Source organism: Schistocerca serialis, chromosome 9 (assembly GCF_023864345.2).
Source record: "Schistocerca serialis cubense isolate TAMUIC-IGC-003099 chromosome 9, iqSchSeri2.2, whole genome shotgun sequence".
In the NCBI taxonomy this organism is placed as follows: domain Eukaryota; kingdom Metazoa; phylum Arthropoda; class Insecta; order Orthoptera; family Acrididae; genus Schistocerca; species Schistocerca serialis.
The window spans coordinates 202,177,517-202,191,539 of record NC_064646.1 but is presented as its reverse complement, the minus strand read 5'-3'; the positions used below and the strand labels follow the sequence as shown (position 1 = coordinate 202,191,539).

The 14,023-nt window shown below is 41.8% G+C and overlaps 1 protein-coding gene and 1 pseudogene across 1 annotated transcript in view; both read right to left on the bottom strand.

Moving 5' to 3' along the window:
* LOC126419467 (sodium-coupled monocarboxylate transporter 1-like) overlaps positions 1-14,023 on the bottom strand; it is a 166,531-nt gene that overhangs the window by 38,188 nt on the left and 114,320 nt on the right. The gene's annotated exons all lie outside the window — the stretch shown is intronic.
* LOC126420123 (5S ribosomal RNA) lies at positions 6,428-6,545 on the bottom strand (annotated as a pseudogene).

Here is a 14,023-nt window from a genome sequence, read left to right as displayed (position 1 = left end):
ATCGTACAAGTACCAAATTTTAAGTACCTGGGATAAATCATCCAGCCATCAGGGATCAGCCTAAAGGCCAATGCGGAAAAAATAAAAGAACTACAGAAAACATATAAACTCATGTGGAACTATTATAACAAAAAGTCCATATCCATTAACACAAAATTGAAGCACTACAACACTGTCGTACTTCCGGAGGCACTGAATGCATCTGAAACAACACAAACAGGCGGGCAAACGAAAATCAAAGAAATAGAGAAACAAGAAAGGAAAATTCTCAGGAAAATTTTTGGCCCCATACAAGAGCAAGGAATCTGGAAGAAGAGACCAACATCAGAATTATATGAATACACAGACATGATTACGGATACAATAAGGAAAAGAAGAATGGAGTTCTATGGACATATCCACAGGATGAATGAAAACAGAATTTCAAAGCGAATTCTTAATGTCATCAAAATGGATAAAAGAAGTTGAAGAGGACCTCAGACAAGCACACATAACAGTAAACGATGCAGAAAATAGAACTGAATTAAGGAACATCATCAAAAAACATAAATTGGACACCACAACACAGAAGAGACCAGGATGCAAATGGACAGCGGAGCGAAAGAAACAACACAGTGAGCATATGAAGAAAATTTGGGCTCAGAAAAAACGTAAACAATCATCATAAAGGAATTCAAGTTCAAACGCTCTCTTTAAATGGGAATAATCGAAAATAATAATAATAATTGTTATTATTATATTGTAACTGTTTTCAGATTTTTTTACCTTACTTGTACTGTATAATCTTGGTTCTTGCAATATTACTAATTCCACATCAAACACGCTATTGGTTTTAATGAATGAGTTTACGGGTGACGAATTTTTCGATCACACTGACGTTGAAGACTGAGATTTTTACATCATCGAAAGACTATGTGACATAAATTTCAACTGGACATGTCTACCCTTTCCCGAGAAAAAGGTGTCTTAAGAGAAGGTCGGACAAATAGACAGACAGACAGACAGCAAAGGGATCATATAAGGATTCTTTTTTTCTTTAATTGAAATATAGAACCCTGTTGGTAGAAAAGACATATTCTTTTCGTGTGATATAGTTACAGATTACAAATTTTGGATTTTTTCCTATACTTGTTGTGTGAAACTGGGCGTCTTCGAAAATTTCATCATTTTAGGTCAACGGAAGGTTCCCTATAGGTTTTGATGAGTGCATTTTCCACTATCAACATATGGGACGTAAAAGGCTGTATCTTTTGAGTAAACTGACTTACAAGCTTAATAGTTTTGCACTGCCAAGGGACCTTAGTATGCGACATAAATTTGAATCTGATACGTCTAAGCGTTCCTGAGAAAAAGCGTTGTTAACAGTCGGACAGTCAGATGGACAAATGGACGGACAAACAAAGCGACCCTACAAACGTTCCTGTTTTACCGAGTGAGGCATGGAACCATAAAAACTAATATTCTTTGCTGGAGTAATGTTATCTAGTTCCTGTTGTTGCATGTAGCACTATTAGTTTAAATTTCGTATAGTGGCTATAATGAGGAAACAGTATTTGTGAGGAAGTCCTGCCTTTAAAAAAAGAAATATGTGGCCCGTTCGTTTACCTGGACTAGATACGCGAAAATAGAAACACCACGAATTAAATATGTTGGAAAGCTATTTCAGAAAGAATAAAAACCGTTTATTTCCACTCTGTGCATCTGAACTGAAAAGGATATACGGAATTTACATTGTCGCTTCTGTTTATTCTCATAACCGGAATTTACAAGCTGTACAGTTTCCTGAAGTTTATTTATAATAAGTTTGTACATATCCTCTAAATGAAAAATTTATTTGCGCAATATTTTCATCATTTTCAATGGCGGAGAGATAGCTCCTACTCGTGCTGAATTAAATGAATCAAACGAACTTTCTAGATAGTGCAGATTGACGATAATAATAAATATTTGTTACCTATCATTGTGGACAGACAACTCACATCTGAAGTGGTACTGGCAGTTTATCTAACTGTGAACTGCATAGCCGCTAATGAGAAACATTTGCTCTCCTTAAAAGCAGCAGAAACGGTGGCGTGGGTATAAAATGTCGACTTTAATTTTTTTAAGGAAAATTGTTGTTCGAAAGTTTTCTGTTTTATTTTATGTATGTCGCGTTGACTTTGGATGACAGTAAGTAATTTTAATTTTTTTTGAAATTCCTTACTGCGCTATCGATTTCAGTTCCTTCCATGGTGTACATTTTCAGTTACGACAGGATATCTCGGGAGTTATTTGCTGTAGAAGGCGATGATTTATGTTGATTTATAGTAAACACCTTGCTGCATAGGTTAGAGACATTGTTTGCTGTGATATAACTTCCTGTTTGTAGTATAATAGGTGGTAGCATCCACGTTTTGTAATGCGCATTACGCCACTCGTTGTGTATTTTCATACTTGTTGTTCATTGAGTTGTGTTGTATAATATGTGTAGCATCCACGTTTTGTAATGCGCATTACGCCTTTCGTTGTGTACATTCATACTTGTTGTTCATTGAGTTGTGTTTCTTTTTGTAATATGACCCCACGAAAGGCAATGTTTAAGATGAAAAGAATTACGGTAAACAGATTCTACACACCATGTCCTGCTGGAAGTTTTCATCCAGAGAATGAGTTCATGGCAAACATCACTTAACAAAGTTCTTCAGAACCAAATGCTTTTAACAAGAAGATTGTAAATAGTAATGAAGTCTACAGTGAAGCCAGCGCCAGTGATATCAGTTCACTATTGATTTTAAGTGTACTAGTAACTATGTTTAATGGAACTGCATGCTGTAATTTGAGTGGTGGAGAGATAATAATTTCTGAAAATGTCTTCCAAATAAATGGTTTAGTACGCATTTTAGAAGTCTCTTGTTCGAGTTGTGAGAGTAAGAAAGTATTTTAGACATCTCAAAAATGTAAAACAATAATCTTTCCGAGATGAACGTCAGGTATTTTTAGTGGCTGAGATGCATCGGTAAAGTCCCTGTTGTTGTTGTGGCCTTCAGACCAGAGACTGGTTTGATGCAACTCTCCATGCTACTCTATCCTGTGCAAGTTTCTTCATCTCCAAGTACCTCCTGCAACCTACACCCTTCCGAATTTGCTTAGTGTATTCATCTCTTGGTCTCCCTCTGCGCTTTTAACCCTCTTCACTTCTCTCCAATACTAAACTGGTGACACCTTGATGCCTCAGGGCATATCCTACCAACCGATCCCTTCTTCAGGTCAAGTGGTGCCACAAATTACTCTTTACCCAGTTCTATTCAGTACCTCCTCATTAGTTGCGTGTTCTACCCATCTAATCTTCAGCATTCTTCTGTAGCAACACATTTCGGAAGTTTCTACTCTCTTTTCGTCCAAACTATGTATTTATCGTCCATGTTTCATTTCCATACATGGGTACACTCCATACGAATACTTTCAGAAAAGACTTCCTGACACTTAAATCTGTACTCGATGTTGACAAATTTTTCTTCTTCAGAAACGCTTTCCTTGCCGCTGCCAGTCTACATTTTATATCTTCTCTACTTCGACCGTCATCAGTTATTTTGCTCCCAAAATAGCAAAACTGATCTACTACCGTAAGTATCTCATTTCCTAATCTAATTCCCTGAGCATCACCTGATTTAATTAGACTACATTCCATTACTCTCGTTTTGTTTTAGTTGATGTTCATCTTATATCCTACTTTCAAGACACTGCCATTTCGTTCAAATGCCCTTCCACGTACTTTGCTGTCTCTGACACAATTACAATGTCATCGGCAAACCTCAAAGCATTTATTTCTCCTCCATGGATTTTGATTCGCCCTCCGAATTTTTCTTTGTTTCCTTTACTGTTTGCTCAATATACAGATTGAATAACATCGGTGATAGGCTACAACCCTGTCTCACTCCCTTCCCAACCACTGCTTCCTTTTCATGCCCCTCGGCTCTTATAACTGCCATCTGGTTTCTGTACAAACTGTAAGGAGCCTGTCGCTCTATGTATTTGACCCCCGCCAACTTCGAAATTGAAAGAGAGTATTCCAGTCAACATTGTCAAAAGGTTTCTCTATGTCTACAAATGCTAACCTTTTTTCTAAGATAAGTCATAGGGTCAGCATTGCCTCACGTGTATACTATGGTGAAGCCGTTAGAAAGAATGCAAAGAACTTCGAAGGAGTGAATAGCAGTTTGTGCAATGTTCTTCCACAGACGTCAAGTGATGAGAAGCCATTACACAACAAGTGTCCAAAAGGTTGATGTCAATACTGCAAAGCTGAGGCAGCAGGATCCGAGTATATCCATAGAAACACCATCCAGGAAGATACTGTAGCGGTAGTAATACCAGTATATAGAGATCTAGCACATCCAGACCATCTGCAGAAATACCTCACACGAAAAACGCAAACTGTAAATGAATCTTTCAACAGCAATGTATGTACCAGAGAGCCCAAACACTTAAGATTGGTGGTCAGTGATGGTGTGATTAACTTCAGTGATGGAAATGCAGGCCGAATAAAGGTTATGAATCAGTTTGAAATTCAATATGGCCGTAATAAAGAAGCACTCCTACAAGAACTGGATAGACAGAATTTCGCCAATGCAGAAACTATGGTCAAGAATACAACAGAAGCGGCAAGATCCATCACAAGGAGAAAGAGACTGCATGTGGTTGATTCTCAAGAAGGTAAAGATTACAAAGTTCCAGAGTTTGTACCTGTCTCTTCACTCGGCAGTGAATTTTCATTAACCTGAGCTTTCAAGCCCGATTTCTGAACAACTGCTTTCTGTTGCAAATATTTTCGCTCAGGAACTACTTCAGCTTAAACTCTGAAGTTTTTAATCTTATTGACACCGTTATTATGTTTATTTGGATCTGCCTTGGTAGAGATAACATTCACAGTTTGATCACAAAAATATTTTTTTTAGAATTACATAGATATTTTAAAATCTTTATTAAGAGATTCATATCATGATTCTTAGCAGAGTTAGATACTTGACAGCAAATCAGTGAATCCTTGTAAAGGTTTGTTTTATTGCCTTGGATAGCTCCTGAGAAAACAAGATATAAAATCCTAAGGTTAACATTACCCGGATAGTGCACAGAAACTTCCCCTAAATCGAGCAAGCGTTATATTGGTATCTCTCTGATATGCCACCAACGCAAGAAGCAAACAAGTTTAGTTGATGGCCAAACCCTCGGTGCTAGGACCTGGATACAGACTGCATCCAGAAAGGTACCGAGGATGAAAGATGGCTTGTTTGAAATAAACTTGGGTACAAGCATCCGAGAAACTGTAACACATCCTGTGAAACTGAGTGAATTACGGTACAAATGATCGGAGTGATCCACCAAGCCTGAGTGATTTGGCGCAGTCAACACATTTCTCCAGAGAGGTGGTTCAAGTCCTTGTCTTGATTTAGATTTTCAGCCTTCTCAAAAATAATTTACGACAACTGCTAGGGTGATCCTACTAGATTAATATCGATTTCTGTCACAATCGTTGCACAGTACAATTTAGGTCCCCGTCCCTAATGTTATAAACTCTTTTTCTTCCGTGTTCCTTCCTATTGGGAAGAATAAACAAAGAAACAGTATGAATTAAAGAGGAACGTTAGACAATACCAGCACTGCAGAACTACTTTTCTTGTGTATCTACTATAAAAGAAGCTCCACTGTTTTACACGTCTAAGAAGGAGGTCTCTACGCTTCTCGAACTTGTCAAATGTTCCAGTCAACATTGTCAAAAGGTTTCTCTAAGTCTACAAATGCTAACCTTTTTTTCTAAGAACGTGTCAAAACTATCTGGGCATTTATTAGTGAAAATGTATATAGTGCAAGTCTGCCCTTCACCTTTATGATGGCCTGTATTCTACTGGGACACCCTGAATGAGGTGTCCCAATGTGTGTGGAAGGAAGGTAGCCCATTTTCCCTCGTCATTTTGGACACTGGGATGCCGAGCGAAGTCGACTTGGCGACCCATCCCAAAGGTGGGTTCAGTCTAGGACCCTGAGTAAGGCAGCCCATTTCAAGAATTTTGCTGCCACAAACCATTGCCTCACAGTAGCTGCTTTACGACAGGGTAGATTGTCATGTTGACGAAAACAGTCGTCGTCTCTGAACAGCTCCTCGCTGTATGCAGTACAAACGGATGTAAAATGTGTTCATATCTTTCCGCAATTGCCATTTTCTTAAGCGCAATAATGGGACCATACAGTAAACACTCCGTCTTCAGGTCACGAGTGGCCTACCGGTACCATCCGACCCCCGTGTCATCCTAAGGGGGGGTGTGGATAGGAGGGGCGTGGGGTCAGCACACCGCTCTCCCGTTCGTTATGATGGTATTCTTGACCGAAGCCGCTGCTATTCGGCCGAGTAGCTGCTCAATTGGCATCACGAGGCTGAGTGCTCCCCGAAAAATGGCAACAGCGCATGGCGTCCTGGATGGTCACCCATCCAAGAGCCGACCACGCCCGACAGCGCTTAACTTTGGTGATCTCACGGGAACCGGTGTATCCACAGCGGCAAGGCCGTTGCCACCATACACTAAACAAGAAAGACAAATCTATGCCATAACAGTATCTCTTCTGTACTTTTTGTTGACAACAGCAAGAGGTAACGTTCTGCAGACCTTCGCCAAATCCAAACACTCCTGTCGGATTACTACAGTGTATAGCGTTATTCATCACCTCAAATGACTCGTTGCCAGTCATAAACTGCCTATTAACGTCGTTCTCTCATCAAGTGTCGCTTAAAACTAAGTACAGAAATGTGTGGCCTACGGGGGGCTGCTCAACCATTGTACTCCATGACTTTTAACTGCCTGTTAACAATCACTGTGCTAGCTGGGCTTCTGTCAGCACTTTGTAACTCACGACTGATTCCTTCTGCTCATTTCATGCGGTTTCTTACGACTACTCTCCGCAATGTTCGGTGATCCTTGCCTCTCAGTACATGAATTCTGCCGGGTCTTGGCTCAGCGGTGGCTGTTTCCTTGCGTTTCCACATTGGAATCACATCACCGATAATCGACTTAGGTAGCTTTAGAAGTGTAGAAAAGTCCCGGATAGATTCGCTACTCGGGTACAATTAATCAAACCGTGACTCCCAGCGATGTTCTTGGCAGGATCATTTCTCTGTCGACGTTACGAGTTCTGCGGCGTCCTGGTTGGCTAGCGTCCTCTATATGGGACGACCGCATCTCGCGAGATGAAACTCGACCGGAGGCAGTGACGGAGACTCGGTCGGAGGCAGTGTCAGGGGGAAGACAGCGCACGGAGCATCGCGCTTGGTGTACTGCGAGGACGCACGGTGCTGACATTCGGCGCCTGGGTCTGGTAACGAGCGGAACTGGATTGCGGAGGCAGTCACTGGTCAACATAGGCTCTGTTTAAGAGTCCTGTCTATCTCGAATCCTGAGGCGAGCGCGGGAGTCTACCCTGCAGTCCATATTAAGAGCGAACTCCTGGACTAACTTTAAATGGTGTACCATTTTGTAGTGGACCTTTTGGATGTCATTGCTCCCTGTAGCCACTTTGATTTTCGGTAGTCATTCCCTAAACCACGTGGACGTGGGTCCGGGATAATTGGTATTGCAAGTGCATGTAACTGCGCTGTCCCCTGGTTCCGTTGCATTTGTCTTGAATTATAAATGTGGCGGATATTCGGCGATTCCTTTTCTATTATTATTGTTTACATGTTAAGTGGTCAATTTAATGAATCAAAGTTTATTCTCTGTATAAAACTTCAGCAGCTAATTTAAATTGGAATTGCAAACTTCTTCCTTGCTGGCAACTATAATACGTAGTAACAATTTTGCGCCGTCAACCGGTGCTTTGGTATTTAAGGTTGTGTGTGAATTTCCTTGTCATTGTCTCCTTGAGTTAGTTGTGTTTTTAAATTTATCAAAATTTCATTTCACTGGAGATTCTTCATCACTACTATATTGTGATCTGAGTCTATATCTGCACCTGGGTACGCCTTACACTCCAGTAACTGATTTCGGAATCTCTGTCTGACCATGACGTAATCTAACCGAAATCTTTCCGTATCACCCGGCCTTATCAAAGTATACCTCCTCATCTTATGATTCTTGAACAGGGCATTCGCTATTACCAGCTGAAATATATTACAGAACTCAGTTAGTCTTTCTTGTCTGTCATTCCTTGTCCCAAGCACATATTCTCTTCTAACTTTTCTTTCTAGTACTTTCCCTACAACTGTATTGCGGTCCCCCATGACTATTAGATTTTAATATCCCTTTACGTGCCGCATTACCCTTAAATATCCTCATATGCTTTCTCTATCTCTCCATCTTCAGCTTGCAACGTCGGCATGTATACCTGGACTGTTGGTTTTCTGTCGATTCTGATCAGAACAACCCTATCACTGTACTGCCTACCTTCCTGTTCATATCGAATCCTGTTCCCTTTTTTCCATTTTTTGCTGCAGTTGAGATTACTCTATACTCATCTGATCAGAAATCCTTGTCTTCTTTCCATTTCACCTGACTGACCCCCACTATATCTGAGCCTTTGGATTTCCCTTTACAGATTTTCTAGCTTCCCCACGACGTTCAAGTTTCTGACATTCCACGCCCCGACTAGTAGAACTATGTCCTTCCGTTGGTTATTGAATCTTTTTCTCATGGTCACCTCCCCTTTGGCAAACCCTCTAACATTCTGCGTGGTTTCTGTTGTTCTGAATCGTGTCTCCCTGCCACTTTCGCGCAACGACGCTCTGAGCGTGTTTTTTAGGGAATTGACTAGTTTGAACCTGGGACCTGTTGCTGGTAAGGAGACGCCAGACGACACATTACATGTAGAATTCAGAAGAGTTCAGTGAGACTAGCGATGATATAACCAAATACTTAATGATTTCAGTGTGAACTCCACTGCCTTCCCTGTAAAAGAATCTTAATACTAACTAAATTTAGTGGAAGGGGTTCAAGGATTTCCTATTTTTAGTTAGCTGGTAAAATAACGTCGAAAAAGCGGTTAAGTTTACCATTGGAAATTTTATTCTACTCACAAAAATATTGTTTGTAAATTGCACTATTGATAAAAGGAAATGTTTTAATACAGGATGATAAAAAACAACTGCGTTCAACAAAAATGTAAACGAATATTCCCTGAGTGGGTTTCCAAGTTCTACAATGGATCGAAGGATGACCTATGCCATATCACATCTATAATCTAGGTTTAAATTAAGTTTCACAAGAGATAAAACTATCAAAATGGTCTACAGTGACCCTCAATTATCTTTAATTACTTATCTAACTCGTCGTAAATTACAGTGGCTGATGTGGCTTCTCAATAACTATATAGCAGAAAAATCATCGCGTTTCAGATTTTTACTTCAAGTGGCAAATGTGAACACCATGAGCTTTAATTGACGATCGACATTAGTATTATGCAAAAAGGAGGTGTAACAGATGAGACTTCTGCAGTTCTGAGTGAAGCTTTATGCGCTGTTATGTGGCATCGCGTGCATCATTACCTTGTTGGTGTTCGTCAGGGGGCGACGGGCAGCACAGCTCCGCTCACCTCGCCGCCTCAGAAGCAACTTCTCCTAACTTCTTCTTACTACAATTTACAGAAGTTGGTTTAAAAAAACTATATGGCTGTGTTTTCATCTGACCAATCAGGGTCTCAATGTTAACCTTAAGCTCCGGAGAAACGTTATACTTTCCGTAGTGGGGCAATGTTTTTAAAGTTTGCAACGCAACAGAGACGCGAAAAAGTCGCACGCTAAAACTTGCAGGTGGTGTGGTCCTAGCGGTTAGCTGGCGACGTGGGTGTCCGTCCGTCCCTTATCGTAGGGCCTTCCAGCTTAACACGGTTCTGCTCTCGGCTTCTGTTCTCGTTTCTCCCCTCGGAACTGCGTCTGTCTCACGGTGGGAAGGTATGACATGCATTTAGGCATTCTTGTGTTAGTCTGTGGTATTCCGTTTGGTCACTCGTTACTCGTATTACTTTGGTTAATTAAATGTCACGATTTATTCGGAGCTATGTGACATACTACTGGATTTGCTTACCATGTCAGGGTTTTCATGGAAGGTGTTGGATTTGCCTGACACTTTACAACCCCACCTGGAGATCGGAATTGGGGACTATTCCAGATTCTTTTGCTCTACGTGAAAATATATACTGCTTTAGAGAACACACTATCACTGGTAACGATACCTGATTCCTGATTGAAACTGTTTGATGCCTATCATTCAATCTGAGGACTAGGTTCCTTCCAACTTGGAATACTTCAACTAAATTAAATGTGTTTATTTACTGCCACTGTGAGGACAGGATAATAAGGAAGTAAGCTGATCACAATACTCTGACGCATGGGACAAAGGACTTGGAACACCATGCCATCTTTAGATCTATCAAATATACTCTAGCAGAAAAAGGAAAACAATGAGTTTACAGAGCAAATACTTTTCTCCTCCAAAATTCGTCAGTATCTGTAATGAACAGAATTTTGTGAAATGTACAGACAGCGAACTTTCGTAGTGGCTGTTGCCACTTTTAGTTGCGCAACAGTAGAACTCAGACTATAAAAATAATTAGCATAGCTAATATTATCGATAAATTTGAAGTTTTACAGTATGTATTACCGAATAATTCAGTGGAAGAGAATTGAACAAAACAGGAAATACTGAAACTAATGAAGATGTGCAGTTTTATTCAAATGTACCAATGTTAACTATGCAGAATACATATGTTCAAGAACAGGCAGTGAATAACTCGCATTGTGGCTTATTGTTAAAGGGAGTGAACTGTACACTCAGGAGATGAATACTAATATTTGAAATGTGGATGCTAGAAAAACAAAGAAATAAAACATATGCTGTGTGACTTTACTGAGTTATTAACGCGAAGATATGATGAAATGAAATTGGAATAAAATTTGCTATGCGAAAATGCTGAAACTGAAATTGTGACCGTAGATACGGAATTACCTGAACATAGAGAATGTCTAAGCAGTGAGCTAACGAAACAGTTAATCACATGACTTAAGAAAACACTGAGGGAGCTAATATGAAACACGTCTGTTCAGTAGTAGAAAACGAAATTTGTAAATTGCTGAAGGGCCTTCAGAAAGAAGCTCTCGAAACTAAACCTAACAGCATTAATGGTACTGTCGTCAACCACGACAATACTGTGGAAGCGTTCTGGTGTGAAGCATTAAAAGAACAATTTTACATACACTCCTGGAAATTGAAATAAGAACACCGTGAATTCATTGTCCCAGGAAGGGGAAACTTTATTGACACATTCCTGGGGTCAGATACATCACATGATCACGCTGACAGAACCACAAGCACATAGACACAGGCAACAGAGCATGCACAGTGTCGGCACTAGTACAGTGTATATCCACCTTTCGCAGCAATGCAGGCTGCTATTCTCCCATGGAGACGATCGTAGAGATGCTGGATGTAGTCCTGTGGAACGGCTTGTCATGCCATTTCCACCTGGCGCCTCAGTTGGACCAGCGATCGTGCTGGACGTGCAGACCGCGTGAGACGACGCTTCATCCAGTCCCAAACATGCTCAATGGGGGACAGATCCGGAGATCTTGCTGGCCAGGGTAGTTGACTTACACCTTCTAGAGCACGTTGGGTGGCACGGGATACATGCGGACGTGCATTGTCCTGTTGGAACAGCAAGTTCCCTTGCCGGTCTAGGAATGGTAGAACGATGGGTTCGATGACGGTTTGGATGTACCGTGCACTATTCAGCGTCCCCTCGACGATCACCAGTGGTGTACGGCCAGTGTAGGAGATCGCTCCCCACACCATGATGCCGGGTGTTGGCCCTGTGTGCCTCGGTCGTATGCAGTCCTGATTGTGGCGCTCACCTGCACGGCGCCAAACACGCATACGACCATCATTGGCACCAAGGCAGAAACGACTCTCATCGCTGAAGACGACACGTCTCCATTCGTCCCTCCATTCACGCCTGTCGCGACACCACTGGAGGCGGGCTGCACGATGTTGGGGCGTGAGCGGAAGACGGCCTAACGGTGTGCGGGACCGTAGCCCAGCTTCATGGAGACGGTTGCGAATGGTCCTCGCCGATACCCCAGGAGCAACAGTGTCCCTAATTTGCTGGGAAGTGGCGGTGCGGTCCCCTACGGCATTGCGTAGGATCCTACGGTCTTGGCGTGCATCCGTGCGTCGCTGCGGTCCGGTCCCAGGTCGACGGGCACGTGCACCTTCCGCCAACCACTGGCGACAACATCGATGTACTGTGGAGACGTCACGCTCCACGTGTTGAGCAATTCGGCGGTACGTCCACCCGGGCTCCCGCATGCCCACTATACGCCCTCGCTCAAAGTCCGTCAACTGCACATACAGTTCACGTCCACGCTGTCGCGGCATGCTACCAGTGTTAAAGACTGCGATGGAGCTCCGTATGCCACGGCAAACTGGCTGACACTGACGGCGGCGGTGCACAAATGCTGCGCAGCTAGCGCCATTCGACGGCCAACACCGCGGTTCCTGGTGTGTCCGCTGTGCCGTGCGTGTGATCATTGCTTGTACAGCCCTCTCGCAGTGTCCGGAGCATGTATGGTGGGTCTGACACACCGGTGTCAATGTGTTCTTTTTTCCATTTCCAGGAGTGTATTTCTGGAACAAATAAGTCATCATTTTATAGTACCGGTAATGGCATTACACCTGGGAGTTAACAGTTATTTCAGTCTACAAAACTTTCAATTCGACCCAGGAAATGGAAGACATCAAACTGCTTTCACGGAAAAATTTCGTAATGCTTTCCCAACCGCGTATGCTGAATGACAAAAAATCAAAATGTGCGTAATTTATTTGGAAGATGGAGCACATACGAAGTGTGATCAAAAAGTAACGCGAATCTTTGTATTTCGCGGGTTTTACACATTCGAGTTTCAATTTTTTTTTATCTTGTTGGTACACATATCACTGATATGTGTCTGCTTTTTCAGCTGCTTTGAGTATTTAGTTTATTGTTGACAATCAAAAAGTTTATACGTGTTTTAGAGTGCTCGGAGAGCTCTTACATTTGAAAACGATGAGTCAAAGAATTTGAATTAAATTTTGCTTAAAAAATGGAATATGGTCCAGCACTGCATTCGAAATGTTTGCTCTGGCTTTTGGTGAATCTACTATCAGTAATACAAGACTTTACGATGATATAAACGTTTCAAAGAGGGTCGACAAGAAGTTGAAGACGAAGACCGCCCAAGACGCCAAGCACTTCAATTGCTGACAACAATGTGAATGAAGTAAAGAAAGTGATTCTGTAAAATCGCCTAATCACCATCACAGAGGTTAATGATGATGTCCGCGTATCCTGTGGCTCATGCCAAGCGATAATTCGCATGTTCTTGGCATGAAACGTGTAGCAGCAAAATTTGTTCCGTAACTGCTGAATTTCGACCAAAAACTACGTCGCGTAGACATCGTCCAAAAAATTGGTGAATAAAGTCGACAACGACTCAGAAATTATAGACGTTATAACAGGAGACGACAAATGGGTATACGGGTATGACTTCAAAACCAATGGACAATCGTCCCAATGGAAACAGCATGAAGAGCCACGAGTGAAAAAATTCTCTAAGTTCGAACACATGTGGAGATTCTTCTCACAGTTTTATCTGACTACAATGGAATAGTGTATCACGAGTTCCTGCCTTACGTCGTACGGTCAATATCGAATACGACCCGGGAGCTATGTATCGTTTTGCATGAAACAATACGAAGAAAACAACCATAATTGTCGCTAAACCACTCGTGCAAATCGCATCACGATAAAGCTCCCGCTCACAGCTCAATACCTATTTGCGATTTTGTGGCAAAAACCCAATACCGTTATGTTGCCTCAGGCATCCTGTTCTCCGAAATTGGGCTCCCTGTGACTACATACTATTCTCGAGGCCATCACTGAAGAGATAAAAACACAATCGCTGAAGGAGCTGAACACCGTAACGAAAAGTAAGTTCCAGAAGTAATTCCAAGATTGGAAAACACGCCGGCTG